A 20,745-nucleotide genomic window follows, 5' to 3' on the forward strand; every position below is an offset into this window, starting at 1 on the left:
CTGAGAGGGTAAGGGCTCAGTCCCACAGGACTGTCCCCACTCCGGGCACTGGTCACATGTCCCCGAGGACCACCCATCCTTCTGACAGACACACCATAAATTGGGGCTCCCACAAACCCTTCCTCAGATTCCATGATTTGCTAGAATAACTCACGGAACTCAGGAAGACACTTTACTGAATGACTACCAGTTTATTGCGCAGGCTACAACTCAGGAACAGCCCATGAAGAGAAGCATAGAGCAAGGGGTGGGGGTGAGGGTGGGGGCGGTGCACATGCAGAGTTTCCCTGGATCTCCAGATGTGTCACCCCCACAGCACTTTGATGAGTTCACCAACTCAGAAACTCCTCAACCCCCGCCCCCTTGTTTAGGGATTTTTGTGGAAGTTCCATTATACAGACATGGTTGATTAAATCCTTAGCCATTGGACTAATCTCTCAGCAGTGGGTGGGTGGCAGGTCTGAAAGTTCTAAGCCCCTAATCGCATGGCCAGTTTTTCTGGCATCTGGACCTCATCCCAACACTATTTAGGGGCGAACTCATTAGGACAAAAAAATACTCTTAACCACTCAGGAAATTCTCAGGGTTTCGTCAGGAAATTCTCAGGCCGGGAACAGGGCCAAAGACCAAATATGTGTTTTATCATACCACAGTCAGGCGGACATGTTGGGAATAGCATAAGAAGCCAGCTCTTCACTTGCAGCTTCCAGAAACTTCCATTCATGCTCAACACGGAGCAGCTATTGTTCTTAGTAGTATGTATACTCTTAATGATTGCTGTTGATTGGATACTGTATTGATACTTAGAGCTGCTTGTAACAAATATCCACAAACTCGATGGCTTAAAATAATAGAAATCTGTTCTCTCACAGTTCTGGAGTCCAGAAGTATGGAATCAAGGTGGTGTCAGGTCATGCCCCCTCCAAATCCTTCCTTATCTCTTCCAGCTGCTGGTGGACACCATGGCTCTAATCCCTGCCTCCATATGTCCATGGCCTTCTCTCCATGTCTATCCTCCCTGTGTCTCTTATAAAAACACTTGCTATTGGATTTAGGGCTCACCCAGAGTATCTAGAAGGAGCTCATCTGGAGATCTTTAATTTAATTATCTCTGCAAAGATTCATTTGCCAAATAAGGTCACATTTGCAGGCCTTGGGGATATCTTGGGTGGGGGGGGCGGGCATTATTCAACCTACTAGACACATTCTGCTCACCTCATACACTCTCTGAAGGGAAGCACAAAGCTTCCTCTTTTGCTTTCTTCATTCCCAAGGTGGAGAAGTTTAAACACAGGTCTGAGTGAAAGCCAATGAGGCACTAGAGCTTTCCTGCAGAAGTGAATGCAGGTTCTTGTTCTTTTCTTCCTCTCTCCACTCTCCTGCTGAGACTTCCGTGACAAGGAAGGCCCAGGGGACAAGGGTGAAACCCACAGAAAAGAACCACAGAGCTGGCTGCTAGAGATGGGGACTGCTTTAAGCTTTAGGGAAGAAGGGAAAAAGAAATTGATTCCTAAGTCTAGCTCAACTGAAAAAGAGTGGCAGATCAGATAGAAATTTGAGCATTTCTTTGGTACACTATCAACATTATCTCATAAATTCTTACAGTGATACAGCATTTTGTAACAGAAAACTCTGGCTCAGAGGACTTAACACAACTTGCCACTAATCGTTGGTGGAGACGGAATGTGAAACCACATCTGCCTGCCTACAAAGTCTCTATCCTTTCTGTCAAGCCCAGCAGGGAAATAAAATAGCATTCTCTGAAAAATGGCTATACTCTGCAGAAGTGGCCATTTATGATGCCTTTAGAGAAAACCTCTTAACCATCAGAGTTCTCAAACTCTTCCCTTTTTCCAGAAATCCACAGAACTAGAAAGACCTTTCCCCAACTCATCCATTTCTGTCTGTGACCTCAATATTCTTCTATTCTCCGACATTTATTAAATACCTACTGGGTGCTAGGGACATCCTTTAATTTAGCCCACAACAAATTCTGAAGTAACTGTTATCTCTGCTTTACAGACTCTGGAGCAATAAAAACGAGCGATTTTCTTATCATTACACAGCTACTAAAAGTCAAGCCCAGTATTGGGACAGAGGTTGGCCAGACCCCAAAGCCAATGATGCATGTGAAACCTTGTGGTTATTATTTACTTTTCCTTCTCAATACTACTTATTTAGTATTTGTATTTATTCTTTAGTCATATTGCAAATGTGCCTATACTTAATCATCAGTGACTAATCCCAAAGTGTCTTATACCTTCTTCACCCTCTGTCATGCACACATAGAAGGTTATAGAGATACATATTTTCTACACTTATCTGGGCTTAATATCTTTTTCCTGCTCCCCAGATCCAAACTTCACCTTCTTTACTCAGCTCTGTGTCCCCAGGAATCAGGCATTCAGCAAATGGGCTTCTTTGAGTTCTGGATTTGGAATCAGATTTGGCCAATGATAGACTGGAAGGAAGGAGGAGAGTAGAGGCAACTTCATTGCCATGTGACCTGTGTTACCACACAGGATCCCCTGTTAGCAGGACCTCATGCTTGGCTTAATGTTCCACTGTTACTATCTTGAAATCTTTAATAATTTTTGACTGATTTGCCTGTACTAGCACTTTCCAGCCAGACCCCCCTGACAATAAAGAGCCCATTTTTGAACAAGGAGCCCTTCATTTTCTTTCTTTCTTTCTTTCTTTTTTTTTTCCCCAAATTTTTACTTAAATTCCAGCTAGTTAACATACAGTGTAATATTAGTTTTGGGTGTGGAATTTAGTGATTCAACACCTACATACAACACCCCATTCTCATCACAGCAAGTGCTCTCCTTAATCACCATCACCTATTTAACCCACCCCCCCCCACCTTCCCTCTGGTAACTATCAGTTTGTTCTATATAGTTTAAGAGCTTATGACCTCATTTAACCTTAATTTCCCTCTTTATTTTTTTTTAAAAGATTTTATTTATTTATTTGACAGAGAGAGAGACAGTGATAGCGGGAACATAAGCAGGGGGAGTGGGAGAGGGAGAAGCAGGCTTCCTGCAGAGCAGGGAGCCTGATGTGGGGCTCCATCCCAGGACCCTGGGACCATGACCCGAGCCAAAGGCAGATGCCTAATGACTGAGCCACCCAGGCGCCCCATAAAAGCTCTGTTTCTAAATACAGTCCCATTGTGGGTTAAGGAGCCCTGCATTTTCACTTCATATTGGGTCCTGAAATTATGTAGCCAGTCCTAGAGGGGAGGAATTTGGAGTGCCAAGACTGCAACTTCTGTCTCTTCTCCACACAGCTTTCTCCTCTCACTCCTTCAGGTCTGGGGTGATCATGGAGCCTCTGCTATGACTAATCCTGGGTTCCTTTACCTTGCACTTGCGCTACACCATGCCCACACCTTTAGTAATCTCTTTGACTGATTTGCCAGTACTAGCACTTTCCAGCCAGACCCCCCTGACAATAAAGAGAAAAATACATTCTTTTGTATATTCATTATTTGCTGAGCACTTATTCCAAGTAAAGCACTGTTACAGGCTCTGGAGATATAGCAGAGGAAATAAAGCACAAAACAAACAAATGAACAAGACAACTCTTCTGCTCTGTAGGAGTTTATATGCTGGAGGAAAAGGTGAAAGAAACAAAAAATACATACATGCCTACATAAATGATCTATCAGATGGTACTAAGTACTGTTGAGAAAATTAAGCAGGGAGGAAAGCCTGAGTGGCGTAGTCAGTTAAGTATCCAGCTCTTGGTTTCAGCTCAGGTCATGATTTCAAGGTCCTGGGATCGGACCCCATGTCAGGCTCCGTGCTTAGCAGGGAGTCAGTTTGAGATTCTCTCCCTCTGCCCTTCCTCTGTGCACTCGCTGTCTCTTTAAAATAAATAAATCTTGCGGGACGCCTGGGTGGCTCAGTCGTTAAGTGTCTGCCTTCGGCTCAGGTCATGATCCCAGGGTCCTGGGATCGAGTCCCACATCGGGCTTCCTGCTCAGCGGGGAGTCTGCTTCTCCATCTCCCTCTGCTGCTCCCCCTCCTTGTGCTCTCTCTCTCTCTCTCTCTCTGACAAATAAATAAATAAAAATCTTTAAAAAATAAATAAATAAATAAATAAATAAATCTTGAAAGAAAGAAGGAGGAAAGGAAGAAAGAAAGAAGAAGAAAGAAAGAAAGAAAGAGAAGAAAGAAAGAAAGAAAGAAAGAAAGAAAGAAAGAAAGAAAGAAAGAAAGAAAAAAAAAAAGAAAGAAAAAAGCAGGGAAAAGGGCTGACATGTCCTGGAGAAGTGTTGTTTTGGAGAAGGCAGCCAGGCAGAACCTCTTTGATGAGATCTGAGTAAACTGTGGTTGCCTGCCTGTAGGAGAAAGAAAGCAAAAGAAAGATCAATGAAAATTAGTGAAAGAACACAAAAGGTAACATCATAAATACCCAAAAAAGGGAGGATATTTGAAAATGGGGAACCGCCCATTTGAGCCAAATACTACAGAGGACAAAAAGAATCCAGATTTAAATAAAAAATTCAATGGCATGGCAATTAGGAGTAGGCTTAGGAACTTTAAGAAATTTCTAGAGGGTGGGAGATGGAAAGAATCAGATCAGAGGAGATTCCTGCCTGCCCTGAGATATTTGTGAATCCTTAAAAATCACTAAATTTAATTTTAGCAAATAATTCCTCCTGCAAAATGCATACCCACACAGAGAGTTACAAAGTCATGCTGAGATGCTAGGACTTTTGGCCATCAGCTGACCTCACCCAACTCAGCACCACAGGGAAGCCCCTAAGGGCTACATGTCATGGGTATTTGGAACCTCGCTTTGACCATTTAAATTATGATTACTGAGTCCACAAAAGGCAGAGGTCTTCTGTATATTAAAGGAGACCGTTGTGGATCCTCATAATTAAGATGTAACATGGGTTGGGTAAAGGCTTTGGCTACAAGCCCACACATCTACATAAGCTAGTGGTTTGTCTGGTGGTTGTTAGAACAGTTATTTGCAATACAGTCAGAACTTGTTGCTAGTGTTTATTATTTTAAAAATGATACCCTAAGAATCATGTCTACGTTTCTGTTTTCTTACTCCAGTTTCAACCTTAGTCCAGTGGCCACTCTTAACCGTGTCCTGTACACTTGTCCTGTTCTATACTAAAGAACAGAATGGTTTTCACTTGGCTCCAAAGTCAAGGAGAGGATTTGCAGGGAGAACAAAGGGTAGCCCTGAGGCCAAGGGGAAATCTTCAGCATGAGCTCAAGGATGTCTCAAGCATGCACTCCATCAGTCCAGGGTCTAGGCCTGTCACACAGCTCTACTTGATCATTGGTCACCTACTTCTTCCCCAAGACTAGGATCACCTGAGCTGAGCCCAGGTGTGAGGGCCCAAGGCCCAGAGGGCCAGTGCAGGATTTACTGCATTGTCAGGGCTGTGTCTCACAGCCTTTTCCAACTGAGGTTCCACATCTGAACCACGAAATGCAGAAAATTATTTAAGTGACTATTTTCTTAATTCCCCCAAATGGTACATAATTAAAATCCATTCCAGACACATAAGAGAGGTTAACTCGTTTGTTACATACAAAGAATGTCTCTGGCCATTGGAGCTCAGTTTTCTCAAGGAATTCTGTTAAGGAAGGCGGGAAAGTGTCCAGCATATAACTTCATTCACTGGCACTTCTAAACTCCTTCAAAGTGAGTCCTAAGACAGCACTCCTCCAACCCCGACTCCCAGTGACTAACAACAGTCATATATTGTCACACAACTTCTAGCTGAAATCAGAATCTGACGTGGATAACTGACCCTTAAAAATTCAGTTTGAATTTCACAAAGTGATAGGTACTAGGTTCTATTTCATAAATGAACATACATTCGATAGAAAATAAAAATGCTGTGGCCTAAGTAAAATGCCTAAGGCACAGGGGAAGCCCCACCCCCCAGCTTCCCTGAGGGAGACAGACAGATCAACAATCTAGGGCTAAATCTCACAAGCGGTGAGGAGTAGTATTTTCAGTGTCATTGAGTTCTAAGTATCTTCAAAGTTCTCTTCTTATTTCTTCTGTCATCCACGAGTTATTTAAATGTGTGTTTTTAAATTTTTTTAATGTTTGGGTGAGGATGTCATCACCTTTTTGTCACTGATTCTCATTTAATTCCATTGTATCTATATACCAGTCATTCTCTGTAAGATGTTGTTGGCAGAGGTCATCAAGAGGACGGGAGGGGGCGGAGCAAGATGGCAGAGGAGTAGGAGACCTAAATTTCATCTGGTCCCAGGAATTCAGCTGGATAGGGATCAAACCATTCTGAACACCTACGAACGCAACAGGAGATCGAAGCAAAGAAGAGCAGCAACTCTCTGAACAGAAAAGCGACCACTTTCTGGAAGGCAGGATGTGCAGAGAAGTGAATCTGAGGCGACATTTGGGAAGATAGAAGGTGGGGCAGGGGTCCTCCATCAGCCACTTCTGGCAAGTGATAGAGCAGCGGGGCACAAAATCGGAACATTTAGAAGTCGGCTCTGCTGAGGGATGTCGCTCCAATGGCTAAGCCGGGGGGTGGAACCCTCATGGGACAGTGTGGTCTCAGGACCCTCAGAGTCACAGAAAGTCCGGGGGTCCCTGAGTGCGGCAGAGCTCCCAGGTATCAGAGCGGGGAAGCCAGCTACAGAAACGGAGCCGAGGCCTGGGCTCTCAGCTCGGCGTTGCCATAAATCATGATCTGTGGCACAGTCGGGCCACTGCTCCTCCAGCAGGGACCCAACAAGGGGCAGATCTGGGGAGACTCCCCTTCCTACCCTGGGAGGAGTGGTGCAGGAGTGCACCGCAGGGATCTGCGGGGTTTGGAGACTCCATGCCGGGTCAGGTGCCAGAGATAGAAATGCTCGGTCACAGGCTGGGTGAGCACAGAACGCGGCCAGAGACCGGGGAGACGGGAGTGATCCACTGCTTTTCTCTGGGGACGCACTGAGGAGCGGGGCCCCAAGTTCTCAGCTCCTCTGGGGCAGAGATTGGGAGGCCGCCATTTGCACTCTTGGCCTCCAAAGCTGTAGAGAAAGCTTGCAGGGAACAAAAGCTCCCGAGAGCAAACCCGAGCTGATTCCTTAGACTGGACAGGCAAGGGCGGGGCAATTCTGCCTCCAGCAAAGACATTTGGGAGCCACGGCAACAGGCCCCTCCCCCAGAAGATGAGCAAGAACAGCCAGCCAAGACAAGTTTACCCATCAATGAGAACGGCAGAACTCCAATGCTGGGGGAATACTGCACATAGAATTCATGGCTTTTTTCCCATGATTCTTTGGTCTTTCAAAGTTAATTTTTAAATTTTTTTTTAAATTTTTCTTTTTCCCTTTTTCAACCAACATCTTATCAATCCCTTTTTTAAAAAATCTTTTTTATTTTTCATTTTTAGAGTCATATTCTATCCCTTCATAGTACTTAACCTTATTTTTGGTATATGCATATAAGTTCTTCTCTCTTTAAAATTTTGGGATACAGTTTCTTCTAACAGACCAAAATATACCCTAAATCTCTAGTGTATGGCTTTGTTCTAGTCTCCTGCTTAATCACATTCTCTCCCCCCTTTTTTTAATCCTCTTCTTTTTTCAACCAACTTCTTATCTTATCAATTCCTTTTATAAAATCTTTTATAATTTTCATCTTTACAGTCATATTCCATCCCTTCATCGTATTAACCCTTATTTTTGTACATATGTAAGTTTTTCTTTCTTTAAAATTTTGGGAGGCACTTTCTTCTAACAGACCAAAATACGCCCAAAATCTAGTGTGTGGCACTGATCTATGCACCAGCCTGATCATATTTGATCATATTCTGGGGTTTTTTTTTTTGTTTTATTTTGTTTTGGTTGGTTTTATCTTTTTTTTTTTCTTTTTTCTTTCTTTCCATTTCTTTCCCCCTGGTTTCAGGTCTTTTCTGATTTGTTTAGTGTATATTTTCTGGGGACGTTGTTACCCTGTTAGCATTTTGTTCTCTCATTCATCTATTCTCCTCTGGACAAAATGACAAGATGGAAAAAAATCACCTCAACAAAAAGAACAAGAGGCAGTACCGACTGCAAGGGACCTAATCAATAATTAGTAAGATGTCAGAACTAGAGTTCAGAATGACGATTTTAAAGATACTAGCTGGGCTTGAAAAAAGCATGGAAGATATTAGAGAAACCCTTTCTGGAGAAATAAAAGAACTAAAATCGAAACAAGTCGAAATCAAAAAAGCTATTAATGAGGTGCAATCAAAAATGGAGGCTCTAACTGCTAGGATAAATGAGGCAGAGGAGAGAATTAGTGATATAGAAGACCAAATGATGGAAAATAAAGAAGCTGAGAAAAAGTGAGATAAACAACTACTGGATCATGAGGGCAGAATTCGAGAGATAAGTGATACCATAAGATGAAACAATATTAGAATAATTGGGATCCCAGAAAAGAAGAAAGAGAGAGAGGGGCAGAAGGTATATTGGAGCAAATTATAGCAGAGAACTTCCCTAATTTGGGGAAGGAAACAGGCATCAAAATCCAGGAGGCACAGAGAACCCCCCTCAAAATCAATAAAAATAGGTCAACACCCTGAAATCTAATAGTAAAACTTACGAGTCTCAGAGACAAAGAGAAAATCCTGAAAGCAGCTCAGGAGAAGAGGCCTGTGACCTACAATGGTAGAAACATTAGATTGGCAACAGACCTATCCACAGAGACCTGGCAGCCAGAAAGGACTGGCATGATATCTTCAGAGCACTAAATGAGAAAAATATGCAGCCAAGAAAACTATATCCAGTGAGGCTGTCATTGAAAATAGAAGGAGAGATCAAAAGCTTCCAGGACAAACAAAAACAAGGAGTTTGCAAACACGAAACCAGCCCTACAAGAAATATTGAAAGGGGTCCTCTGAGCAAAGAGAGAGCCTAAAAGTAACACAGACCAGAAAGGAACACAGACAATATACAGTAACAGTCACCTTACAGGCAATACAATGGCACTAAATTCCTATCTTTCAATAGTTACCCTGAATGTAAATGGGCTAAATGCCCCAATCAAAAGACACAGGGTATCAGATTGGATAAAAAAACAAGACCCATCAATATGCTGTCTGCAAGAGACTCATTTTAGACCCAAAGACACCCTCAGATTGAAAGTGAGGGGGTGGAAAACTATTTACCATGCTAATGGACACCAAAAGAAAGCTGGGTGGCAATCCTTCTATCAGACAAATTAGATTTTAAACAAAAGACTATAATAAAAGATGAGGAAGGACACTATATCCTACTTAAAGGGTCTATCCAACAAGAAAATCTAACAGTTGTAAATATCTATGCCCCTACCATGGGAGCAGCCAATTATATAAGGCAATTAATAACAAAAGCAAAGAAACACATTGACAACAATACAATAATAGTGGGGGACTTTCACACCCTCCTCATTGAAATGGACAGATTACCTAAGCAAAAGATCAACAAGGAAGTAAAGACTGTAAATGACACACTGGACCAAATGGACTTCACAGATATATTCAGAACATTCCATTCCAAAGCAACAGAATACACATTCTTCTCTAGTGCCCATGGAACATTCTCCAGAATAGATCACATCTTAGGTCACAAATCAGGCCTCAACTGGTACCAAAAGATTGGGATCATTCCCTGCATATTTTCAGACCACAATGCTTTGAAACTAGAACTCAATCACAAGAGGAAAGTCGGAAAGAACTCAAATACATGGAGGCTAAAGAGCATCCTACTAAAGAATGAATGGGTCAACCAGGAAATTAAAGAAGAATTTAAAAAAATTCATGGAAACCAATGAAAATAAAAACACAACTGTTCAAAATCTTTGGGATGCAGGAAAGGTAGTCCTAAGAGGAAAGTATATAGCAATACAAGCCTTTCTCAAGAAACAAGAAAGGTCTCAAGTACACAACCTAACCCTACACCTAAAGGAGCTGGAGAGAGAACAGCAAATAAATAAAGCCTAAACCCAGCAGGAGAAGAGAAATAATAAAGATCAGAGCAGAAATCAATGAAATAGAAACCAAAAGAACAGTAGAACAGGTCAACGAAACTAGGAGCTGGTTCTTTGAAAGAATTAGTAAGATTGATAAACCCCTGGCCAAACTTATCAAAAAGAAAAGAGAAATGACCCACATAAATAAAATCATGAATGAAAGAGGAGAGATCACAACCAACACCAAAGAAATACAAACAATTATAAGAACATATTATGAGCAACTATATGCCAGCAAATTAGATAATCTGGAAGAAATGGATGCATTCCTAGAGATGTATCAACTACCAAAACTGAACCAGGAAGAAATAGAAAACCTTAACAGACCCATAACCAGCAAGGAAATTGAAGCAGTAATCAACAATCTCCCAACAAACAAAAGCCCAGGGCCAGATGGCTTCCCAGGGGAATTCTACCAAACATTTAAAGAAGAATTAATACCTATTCTTCTGAAACTGTTCCAAAAAATAGAAATGGAAGTGAAACTTCCAAACTCATTTTATGAGGCCACCAATACCTTGATCCCCAAACCAAAGACCCCATCAAAAAGGAGAATTACAGACCAATATCTTTGATGAACATGTATGCCAAAATTCTCACCAAAATACTAGCCAATAGGATCCAACAGTACATTAAAAGGATTATTCACCACAACCAAGTGGGATTTATCCCTGGGCTGCAAGGTTGGTTCAACATCCGCAAATCAATCAATGTAGTACAATACATTAATAAAAGAAAGAACAAGAACCATATGATCCTCTCAATAGATGCAAAAAAAGCTTTTGACAAAGTACAGCATCCTTTCTTGATCAAAACTCTTCAGAGTATAGGGATAGAGGGTACATACCTCAATATCCTAAAAGCCATCTATGAAAAAACCACAGCGAATATCATTCTCAATGGGGAAAAACTGAGAGCTTTCCCGCTAAGGTCAGGAACATGGCAGGGATGTCCACTATCACCACTGCTATTCAACATAGTATTAGAAGTCCTAGCCACAGCAATGAGACAACAAAAAGAAATCAAAGGCATCCAAATTGGCAAAGAAGAAGTCAAACTCTCACTCTTTGCAGATGATATGCTACTTTATGTGGAAAACCCAAAAGACTCCACCCCAAAACTGCTAGAACTCATACAGGAATTCAGTAAAGTGGCAGAATATAAAATCAATGCACAGAAATCAGTGGCATTCCTATACACCAACAACAAGACAGAAGAAAGAGAAATTAAGGAGTCGATCCCATTTACAATTGCACCCAAAACCATAAGATATCTAGGAATAAATCTAACCAAAGAGGCAAAGAATCTGTACTCAGAAAACTATAAAATACTCATGAAAGAAATTGAGGAAGACATAAAGAAATGGAAAAACGTTCCATGCTCATGGATGGGAAGAACAAATATTGTGAAGATGTCAATGCTACCTAGAGCAATCTACACATTTAATGCAATCCCTATCAAAATACCATCCACTTTTTTCAAAGAAATGGAACAAATGATCCTAAAATTTGTATGGAACCAGAAAAGACCCCAAATAGCCAGAGGAATATTGAAAAAGAAAAGAAAGCTGGTGGGATCACAATTCCAGACTTCAAGCTCTATTACAAAGCTGTCATCATCAAGACAGCATGGTACTGGCACAAAAACAGACACATAGATCAATGGAACAGAATAGAGAGCCCAGAAATGGACCCTCAACTCTATGGTCAACTAATCTTTGACAAAGCAGGAAAGAATGTCCAATGGAAAAAAGACAGTCTCTTCAACAAATGGTGTTGGGAAAATTGGACAGCCACATGCAGAAGAATGAAACTGGACCATTTCCTTACACCACACACAAAAACAGACTCAAAATGGTTGAAAGACCTAAATGTGAGACAGGAGTCCATCAAAATCCTAAAGGAGAATACAGGCAGCAACCTCTTCGACCTCAGCCACAGGAACTTCTTCCTAGAAACATTGCCAAAGGCAAGGGAAGCAAGGGCAAAAATGAACTATTGGGACTTCATCAGGATAAAAAGCTTTTGCACAGCAAAGGAAACAGTCAACAAAACCAAAAGACAACTGACAGAATGGAAGAAGATATTTGCAAATGACATATCAGATAAAGGGCTAGTATCCAAAATCTATAAAGAACTTACCAAACTCAACACCCAAAGAACAAATGATCCAATCAAGAAATGGGCAGAAGACATGAACAGACATTTTTCCAAAGACATCCCAATGGCCAACAGACACATGAAAAAGTGCTCAACATCGCTCGGCATCAGGGAAATCCAAATCAAAATCTCAATGAGATACCACCTCACACCAGTCAGAATGGCTAAAATTAACAAGTCAGGAAACGACAGATGTTGGCAGGGATGCGGAGAAAGGGGAACCCTCCTACACTCTTAGTGGGAATGCAAGCTGGTGCGGCCACTCTGGAAAACAGTATGGAGGTTCCCCAAAAAGTTGAAAATAGAGCTACCATACGACCCAGCAATTGCACTACTGGGTATTTACCCCAAAGATACAAATGTAGTGATCCGAAGGGGTACATGCACCCCGATGTTTATAGCAGCAATGTCCACAATAGCCAAACTATGGAAAGAGCCAAGATGTCCATCGATAGCTGAATGGATAAAAAAGATGTGGTATATATATACAATGGAATATTATGCAGCCATCAAAAGGAATGAAATCTTGCCATTTGCAACGACGTGGATGGAACTGGAGGGTATTATGCTGAGTGAAATAAGTCAATCAGAGAAAGACATGTATCATATGATCTCACTGATATGAGGAATTCTTAATCTCAGGAAACAGACTGAGGGTTGCTGGAGTGGTGGGGGGGTGGGAGGGATGGGTGGCTGGGTGATAGACATTGGGGAGGGTATGTGCTAGGTGAGCGCTGTGAATTGTGTAAGACTGTTGAATCACAGACCTGTACCTCTGAAACAAATAATACATTATATGTTTAAAAAAAAAAAAAGAAGATAGCAGGAAAGCAAAAATGAAGTGGGGGGAAACGGAGGAGGAGACAAACCATGAGAGACTATGGACTCTGAGAAACAAACTGAGGGTTCTAGAGGGGAGGGGGGTGGGGGGATGGGTTAGCCTGGTGATGGGTATTAAAGAGGGCACACACTGAATGGAGCACTGGGTGTTATACGCAAACAATGAATCATGGAACACTACATCAAAAACTAATGATGTAATGTATGGTGATTAACATAACATAATAAAATAAAATAAAATCAAAAACAGAGGGTGGGTGGCAGGGATCCCTTCTTTGTGGGAAGGTGTTCCCATAGGTTAGAGGCCTGGGGACCGCGTGTGAGTATGGGGATACCCCAAAAACTGCTTTATCACACTTGTTTGAGAACCTGCACCTAGCATACTAGGGCAAAGAGCACCCCTGGGAAGGTAAGCAGAGTGACGGGGAGGCGGGGTGATCAACAGTGCAGCCAATGGAACACCCCCGCCATCCCACCCCAAACACAAAGGAAAGCCCAAGCCCAGCAACAGCAACCCCAGCCAGTGGGGAGCCCCCAATTCAGGGAATGTTCATGAACAGAGAATCTACTCCCACCAAACTTATTGCTATAGCTGCCTAGTTCCTGTGAAAAGGCCCAGAAAAGTCTCCAGGTGTAGTTAGCGCAGCTAGGAGAGGCAGGGAAAATGAGCAACATAGACCACATCCACTGCCCTCAGGCCTCACTCTTTAGAGATCGGATTAGTCTAGCCTGCAGGGAGGCTCAGCCCAATGAGGAGGACCTCCTTGGGCCCCTGGGCCCCTGGACATCTTTAAAGGAGGTACAAGAAATTTTCAGAGCTTCCTCTTTCTCTTCCAGTCCCAGATGCTTCGGGAGCCGGGAGCTTCAGTACAGACATTGCCCAATCCAAGAACCACACCACCCACAACCAGTGCCGAAAATGGCACAGAAGTGACATCAAGAAACCCCATCACAAAGATATGAATCTCTTAAGAGGGTGGACCCAACTTCCTGAGGAACCTACACTTAGCAAAGAAACATAAGAAGGGCCTAAAGTAGATGGAGATGAACAACGCCAAGGCTCTGAGGGTATGTGCCAAGGCTGTCAAGGCCCTGATAAAGCCACGATCCCAAATGGGAGCAGCCGTGAGCTCGGCCAACTTGCTTACATCACTTACCCCATGCTCTGGAAATGGGCTTGCCGGCCAAATTCCAAGGCCAAGGCTCAAACCAAGGCTCAGGCTGCTCTTGAGGCTCTGGCTCCTAAAGGGGCCCAGGCCCCAAAGAAGACTCCAGTGTAGAGGCTTCTATCTGCTGCTGTGAGGAGAGAAGGACTGGTGTGACCCCTGGGCTTGTGTCAGGGGGCTATCTGCAGGGGCTTGTGTCCTCCTGTGCTATTTGTATAAATGAACCTGAAGCAGGATCTGTTGAAAAAGAAAAAGAAAAGGAAAAGGAAATTCTTAGGAAGTTGGAAATGAGACAGACCATCCACGCCCCTGTCTTTGAAGGCCCTCATCAGGCCACATTCACTGCAGGAGTGAAAACTAAGATTCTCCACCCCAGCATCTGGTGTGGGATGCTGATATCCCTGCTGAGCCCAGTCGTGAGAGAGACATTGATAGTGCTGGCTGATCCATTGCTGATCTGGGGGAGACTGACAAATCCCAGGAATGAGTATGGGGCTATGGAAAAGACCCAAGACAGAGAGGAAGCTGGAAAAGCCAAAAGGCTGTAAAGGGTCCAATGAAAGTAACCTGGAAACAAGTGTGGTTTGACCTCACTGTGGCGGGGATCCCATCTGAACAGATGGACCAACAACCCAATGCCATGTTGGCTGTCCTGCGGAAAGCCTGAAAGCCAAAACAACAGTTCACACCGGCCCCATTTGCCTCTACCATCCCTGATGCCCCACCTGCTCCAGCAGAGGCCTCAGGGATACAATCTTATTTAGGGTGGGTGCCTCCCATGCCCCAGGGATAGGATGCAAGCCAAGATTACCTCCAGGTGAGGGTCATTAGAGCTGACCAGAAGCCTCATGCAGAGCTCGCTATTCACTGGTTCTCTGGAAATAAGAAAAGGGTGATGGCTCTGGTGGATGCTGGCACATGGTAACCCTCAGAAGTTTCCTGGCCCCCCCTCAGCGCCATCGATGATTATGGAGGACAAACAGTTATGGTCAGAAAGGTCCTTTTGACCCTGCAAATGTGGTGTTCCCCACCCCTGCCCAAAAACATGAGACTTTTATCTCTCCAATACCAGAGAACATACTGGGCATTGATACCCTCCAAAGCCAAATTCTGCAAACCTGTATTGATGAATTGCACCTCTAGGTTAGAGTAATCAAGCCAGTGCGCAGAGGAAATGCCAACCAGTAAGCCTGCCACCCCCATGAGGGGTGGTAACTGTCAAACAATATAAATTCCCTGGGGGCATAAGGAGATAGGAGAAACTATCCAAGAACTCCCGCAACTGGGTATTGTACTCCCTGCCCAGAGTGCTTTCCATAGCCCAGTATGGCCTGTAAATAAGCTTCATGGCAGATGACAGTGGACAGCTGAGAACTGAACAAGGTAGTGCCGCCCATCCATGTGGCCGTGCCCAACATGGCCGCCACCTTGAATACATTGGTCTGGGTCCTAGGAGTGTACAAAGCTGTGCTGGACTTAGCAAAGGCCTTTTTCAGAGAACCGTTGGCACCCTAGTCACAAGATCAATTTGCCTTCACCTGGGAGGGGCAACAATGGGCCTCTCAAGGGCTTCCCCAACCTGCACAGCCCCACCTAATGTCATGGGATGGCAGCCCAAGCTCTGTCCCTGTTGTCCTTCCCCACATCAGTACAATGGGCCCATTACATTGATGATATGCTGCTAACATGTGAAGGTTTGCCTCTGTTGCAGGGCACCTTGCAGGCTTTGCTGGGACATTTGTGAGGGAGAGGATGGGCAGTGAACCCACAGAGAATTCAAGGCCCAGGTACCACCATAAGGTGTTGGGAGTCATAGGGTCAGGTAAGACACAAGTTGTCTCAGAAGCTGTGATGGATACGTTGCAAGCTTATTCAACCCCTAGGAATGTGAAGGAGGTCCAGGCCTTTGTAGGGATTTGGGGGTGTGGAGGACTTTTATTCCCCACCTGGCACAGTGCCTCCATCCCTTATCCTGCCGAGTAAAGAAAAGGCACATGAAAGACGGGGAATCAAAGCAGCAAGCGCCTTTGAGGAGGCAAACGTTCTAGTGAAGCAGATGAAAGCTCTGGGCATCTCCCAAGCAGAGCTAGCATTTGAATTACATGTGTCTGTGACTCCAGAAGGGATGGGTCAGGCACTGTGACAGAGACAACAGAAGGAGAGAGTGCGTCTAGAGTTTTGGTCCTAGCACTGGAAGGGCAAAGAAACCCAATTTACCCCCAGAGAGCCCTAGCAACTGAGCCTGCAGTAGATACAGCTGATTGGGTGCACAGAAAGAAAGGCCACCATTGCACCTGGGTGGGATGGCATATTGCCAAGGATGCTGGGTTGCCCTTGAAATACAGTGAGCTGATTAATGCGGTGACAGCATGTCTCATGTGTTCTGAACAATGGCCAAGGCAACTGCCAAAGGAGTCTAGGACCATCCACTGGAGTTCCCGACTGGTGAGAGTTTGGCAAATTGATTGTATTGGTACTTGCTGCTCTGATCAAGCGTGCCCAGATTATTATTATCCTATGCAAGAGGAAACATTTTTGGTGCTGGCTGTGCCAATGGGAGGAACCTTTCAAATTCCTCTACTAAAAATAGTCCTTTCCAGTTTTTCATCCAGACTGAAAAGAAATCCCTTTCTCTGTAGCATCATTACCCCCATGCTCCTTTGAATGATCCCTCTTTCCACTCTCCTCCACAGTGTTACTCATGGTCTTCACTTGTTGGTGTCTAATGTCATCCATGCTACATTAATAATAGTTGTTCCGGAGAGTGTGGAAGACATTCAGTCTTTTATCTCTTAAGCGAATTTTTTCTAATTTATGATTCTTTATTGCATAAATAGCACATCTTTATTTCAGAAAATCTTGAAATCACAGATAAGGCAAAAAAAAAATAAAAACACATGTTTCCATATATGTTTTTTTATATAGGAAAACCACTCATAATATTTTATATATACTTCCATACCTTTTTTCTATACATCAACATCTAATTATTTTATGTAAATGGATAATATGAATAATACTCTGAATTTACATGAATATAATTTACCTAGCTCTCACAGATTCAGAGATACTTCACTCTCATAGCCAATATTGCACTGATCATTTGGCAGGCATATTCTCCCATGCAAATTTCTTTCCCCTGAAGTCTTACCATGAGTTCAGTTCACGGCACTGGCTGAGCATGTGCTGTTTGTACCTATTTCAAAATGCAGTCTCGTTAGGTGTTTCTCAGCCTAAGACCTGCCCCTGTCTCCAGATCTCATCTTTCAAATAACCTCAACAATGAGAATGTGTGAATCTATGAAATCAAATAGATTAAGTTTTTGAAGAATCAGAACAGGAAATTGAGCCCATATTGCTCAGCCCCTTGTGTGAACCAGAGGGAGCAGCCCACTCCAGCTAACTCCTTTTGTTCTGATTTCAGGATCCCAAGAGACAAGTGCTTAGCATGCCCGTCTGAAGAAATGTACCAATCATGACAGGGTGAGTATTTGAGTCTGTATAAATTTCATATTTCTGATTATTAGTGAATGCCTTGTAGCCTATAAATTTATCTCTAATTTTTAAATTGAACCAGTCCTCAAGGGATTGGTCATCCTCAAGGGGTTAGCCGGCGGTCAACTTCCAGCACCATTAAAGCTGAGAACCATGGTGACATCACCCAGGTAGTTTTATCAGTGGTGGTAGCTTCTCTGGGCTCCGAGAACCAGGTTCCTTCAAATACATTGTGTCACTCTGCCTACAGCAATTCCTGGTATGTTCCACTCCCAATGCAAAAAAGTTTTGACTCATCCTCCTATTATCATGTAATACCTTGTTCTTTACATATCATTCAAATAGGCCAATGAATTTCAAATAACTTTTTAGGAGTACAATTTTTTAAAATCAAACAAAGCACGAGATTCCAGTCTTTGAGTTGAACTGCATGGACCGAGGGACTTTCAAATCTTCTCCCTTCCTGCCCCTCCTCTCTTTCTTCTGCTAACATCTATCGACTCACTTTAAGAACCAGATCCAGGATGTACTTGAGCCCAAGCTGTATGCTTCCTTCTTTGAACTCCCAAAATACCCTAGGTTGATCAATCACTGCACTTAGCACACTATATTATAATTACATGCTTATGCTTTGACTGTCCTAAAACTGAGAGGTCATTGACAACAGATTTTGTCTTACTCTTCTTTGTAATCCCTAATTCCTGGCAAAGTTTCTGATACATGTTTCCTGATGAATGAATGATGAACGAATGAATGTCTAAAGCACTAGCCAACATATAGTTCCAAGACAGCTGTATTACTTTACATTTATTTCTGTGTTGAATATGTATGCTTTCATATTTGGTTGGGCAGATCTGCCCATCTGACAACATAATTACAATTGCAAAAATAATAATAGGTAAAATTTATTGGGCATATACCGTGACAAGTAGCTTTACACCCATTAGGTCATTTCATCCCCAGAACAATGCTGCAAAGTAAATGTTGTCATTTAAAATTTTCAAATAAAGAAACTGATTCCAGACCCACACATATGCCATATTGCTCATATTGCCCAGTTCATCACAGGCTGGCAGATCTCATGTGTCACCTATGGCCCCTGCCCCTTGGATTAAATCTAGGCACAAAGCCCACGTACACTGTGGTGGTCTACAGCTGTTTCCATATTTTCTTCAAGTTCTTCCACTTTGCAGTGACTATACACTTCAGCATCCATGAGGAGTGTCTCTAGTTAGCCTTACAAAATCAAATGACTTAAGAAATTAGGCTATGAAGAAGAGGTGAGACATATGGCCATTGCTAGAAGGGAAAATAAGATGAAGGATTTTGTTGGGTTTGTTTCTAATGATGGTTTCAGCAGGTTTACATGTTTTGCAAAAATGAAAGAATAAAGAGAGAGGCCAAAGAGAGAGAAGAGAGAAAGAGTTGATAGCATTAGTTGAATTAAGAGTGAAAATGGGAAGGACGACAGGAGGATCAGACACATTGGAGAGATTGAACTTAGATAATGAGAGGAAGTGCTCCTCCTTTACTGGAACAGGCTAGAACGGAGATGGGTGGAAATCCAGATACTTATGTAAAGTTGCTGAAGGGAAGATGAGTTCCCACTTTATGACTTTTACTTTCTCTCTGCAGTAGGAGAGGGGGTCATCTGCTCAGAACAAGAAAAATTATAGGAGAAATTTGAAGAGAATGAATAGAGTTTGAAGTAGTCTTTGTGGAAGGGAGAAAGCAAAGTGATCAAAGAAACAATAGCATGCCTAGGCCGAGTTGAGGGGCCATTCCAGATTGAGATTTATGAATGCCTAATGGCACCAAACTTTTCTGCTGATTGGTTTTCTCCATCAGAGCTCAGCTGGTGGAGTGGAGGCATGGACAAAACAGACAGCTGGACTCGTGCAGGCATTTAGTCAACTGGGTTGAACTGGTAACTGTAATGCTGTTAAGAATGCCTAAGTAGGGAGCATCTGGGTAGCTCAATTGGCTAGGTGTGTGCCTTCAGCTCAGGTCATAATCCCAGGGTCCAGGGATAGAGCCCCACGTCTGGCTCCCTGCTCACCGAGGAGTCTGCATCTCCCTCTCCCTCACCCTGCCTCTTGCTCATGCTCTCTCTCACTATCTCTGTCACTATCGCTGTCTCTCAAAAAAAAAAAAAAAAATGCCTAAGTAGGTCCACTGTGATGCAAGGTGGACCCGTTGAAACTTCAGTCACCCAATGATGCCAGTTCAGTCCTTTTCAAAGCAAACCATTACATAGCAAAGAGGTTAGTTTAGAAAAGTGTGAAATAAAATAGAACCATAGCAAACCCTCACCAGAATTAACACCATAGACCTAAAGGCTTAGCTACTTTGACACGTATAGTTTAACTCTAATGGAGACACACATGCACTTTCATTTATGTATTTATGTGAAATTTAAAACTATTTTCCTCACCACATTTTCAATGCCCGACACAGAACCTGACACATGTTAAATGTACAGTAAGTGTTGAGTGAATGATAGTTTCAATATGACTTGCTACTGAGATGGTAAAAAGTATTTCTGGAAACCATGGTCTTGGATAAGATGACCCAACATCATAAGGATATTAGTTCTCCCCAAACTAACATAAGATTAACACAATTTCAATAAAATAGCAACAAAAGTTTTATGGAGTTAGGCAAGTTTTTACTAAAGTTCTATAAAAAAATAAAAATTGCAAGGATAGGAAAATACAAAAAGAAACCAAGACAAAGGGGACTAGCTCAACCAAATATTAAAATATATTGTAAAGCCTCTCTAAATAAAACAGTGTGGTGATTGGAACATAAATAGATAGACTGATGGAATAGAATAAACCCAAGTAAACATGGAAATTAGTATATGACAAAGATGGCATCTCAAATAATTTGGGATGAAGATGGACTTTGGTTATAAATGATGCTGAGACAACTGATTGGCCATTTGGAAAAAATAAAATTATATCCATGACTAATGCTGAACATAAGAGTAAACTTCAAATGCATTAGGAAAATAAAAGTAAAAAAGGAAGCTATACAAGGATTAGAATAGAAAAAAGTGAACTCTTCTTTAACATTAACAT

The 20,745-nt window shown here is 42.6% G+C and overlaps 1 long non-coding RNA gene across 1 annotated transcript in view; it reads right to left on the reverse strand.

Annotated features, from left to right (window-relative positions):
* LOC123840460 (uncharacterized) overlaps positions 1-20,745 on the reverse strand; it is a 32,215-nt gene that overhangs the window by 6,588 nt on the left and 4,882 nt on the right. Inside the window, exons 2-4 of the long non-coding RNA XR_010411605.1 lie at positions 14,979-15,042; positions 14,159-14,404; positions 1,216-4,348 (exon numbers count right to left, since the gene is read on the reverse strand). This is a non-coding gene — a long non-coding RNA (uncharacterized LOC123840460). The remainder of the gene's footprint in view (positions 1-1,215; positions 4,349-14,158; positions 14,405-14,978; positions 15,043-20,745) is intronic.

This window comes from Mirounga angustirostris, unplaced genomic scaffold (genome assembly GCF_029215605.1).
Source record: "Mirounga angustirostris isolate CCGP_5_RB_7025 unplaced genomic scaffold, mMirAng1.0.hap1 SCAF_5, whole genome shotgun sequence".
NCBI classification, from domain to species: Eukaryota; Metazoa; Chordata; class Mammalia; order Carnivora; family Phocidae; genus Mirounga; species Mirounga angustirostris.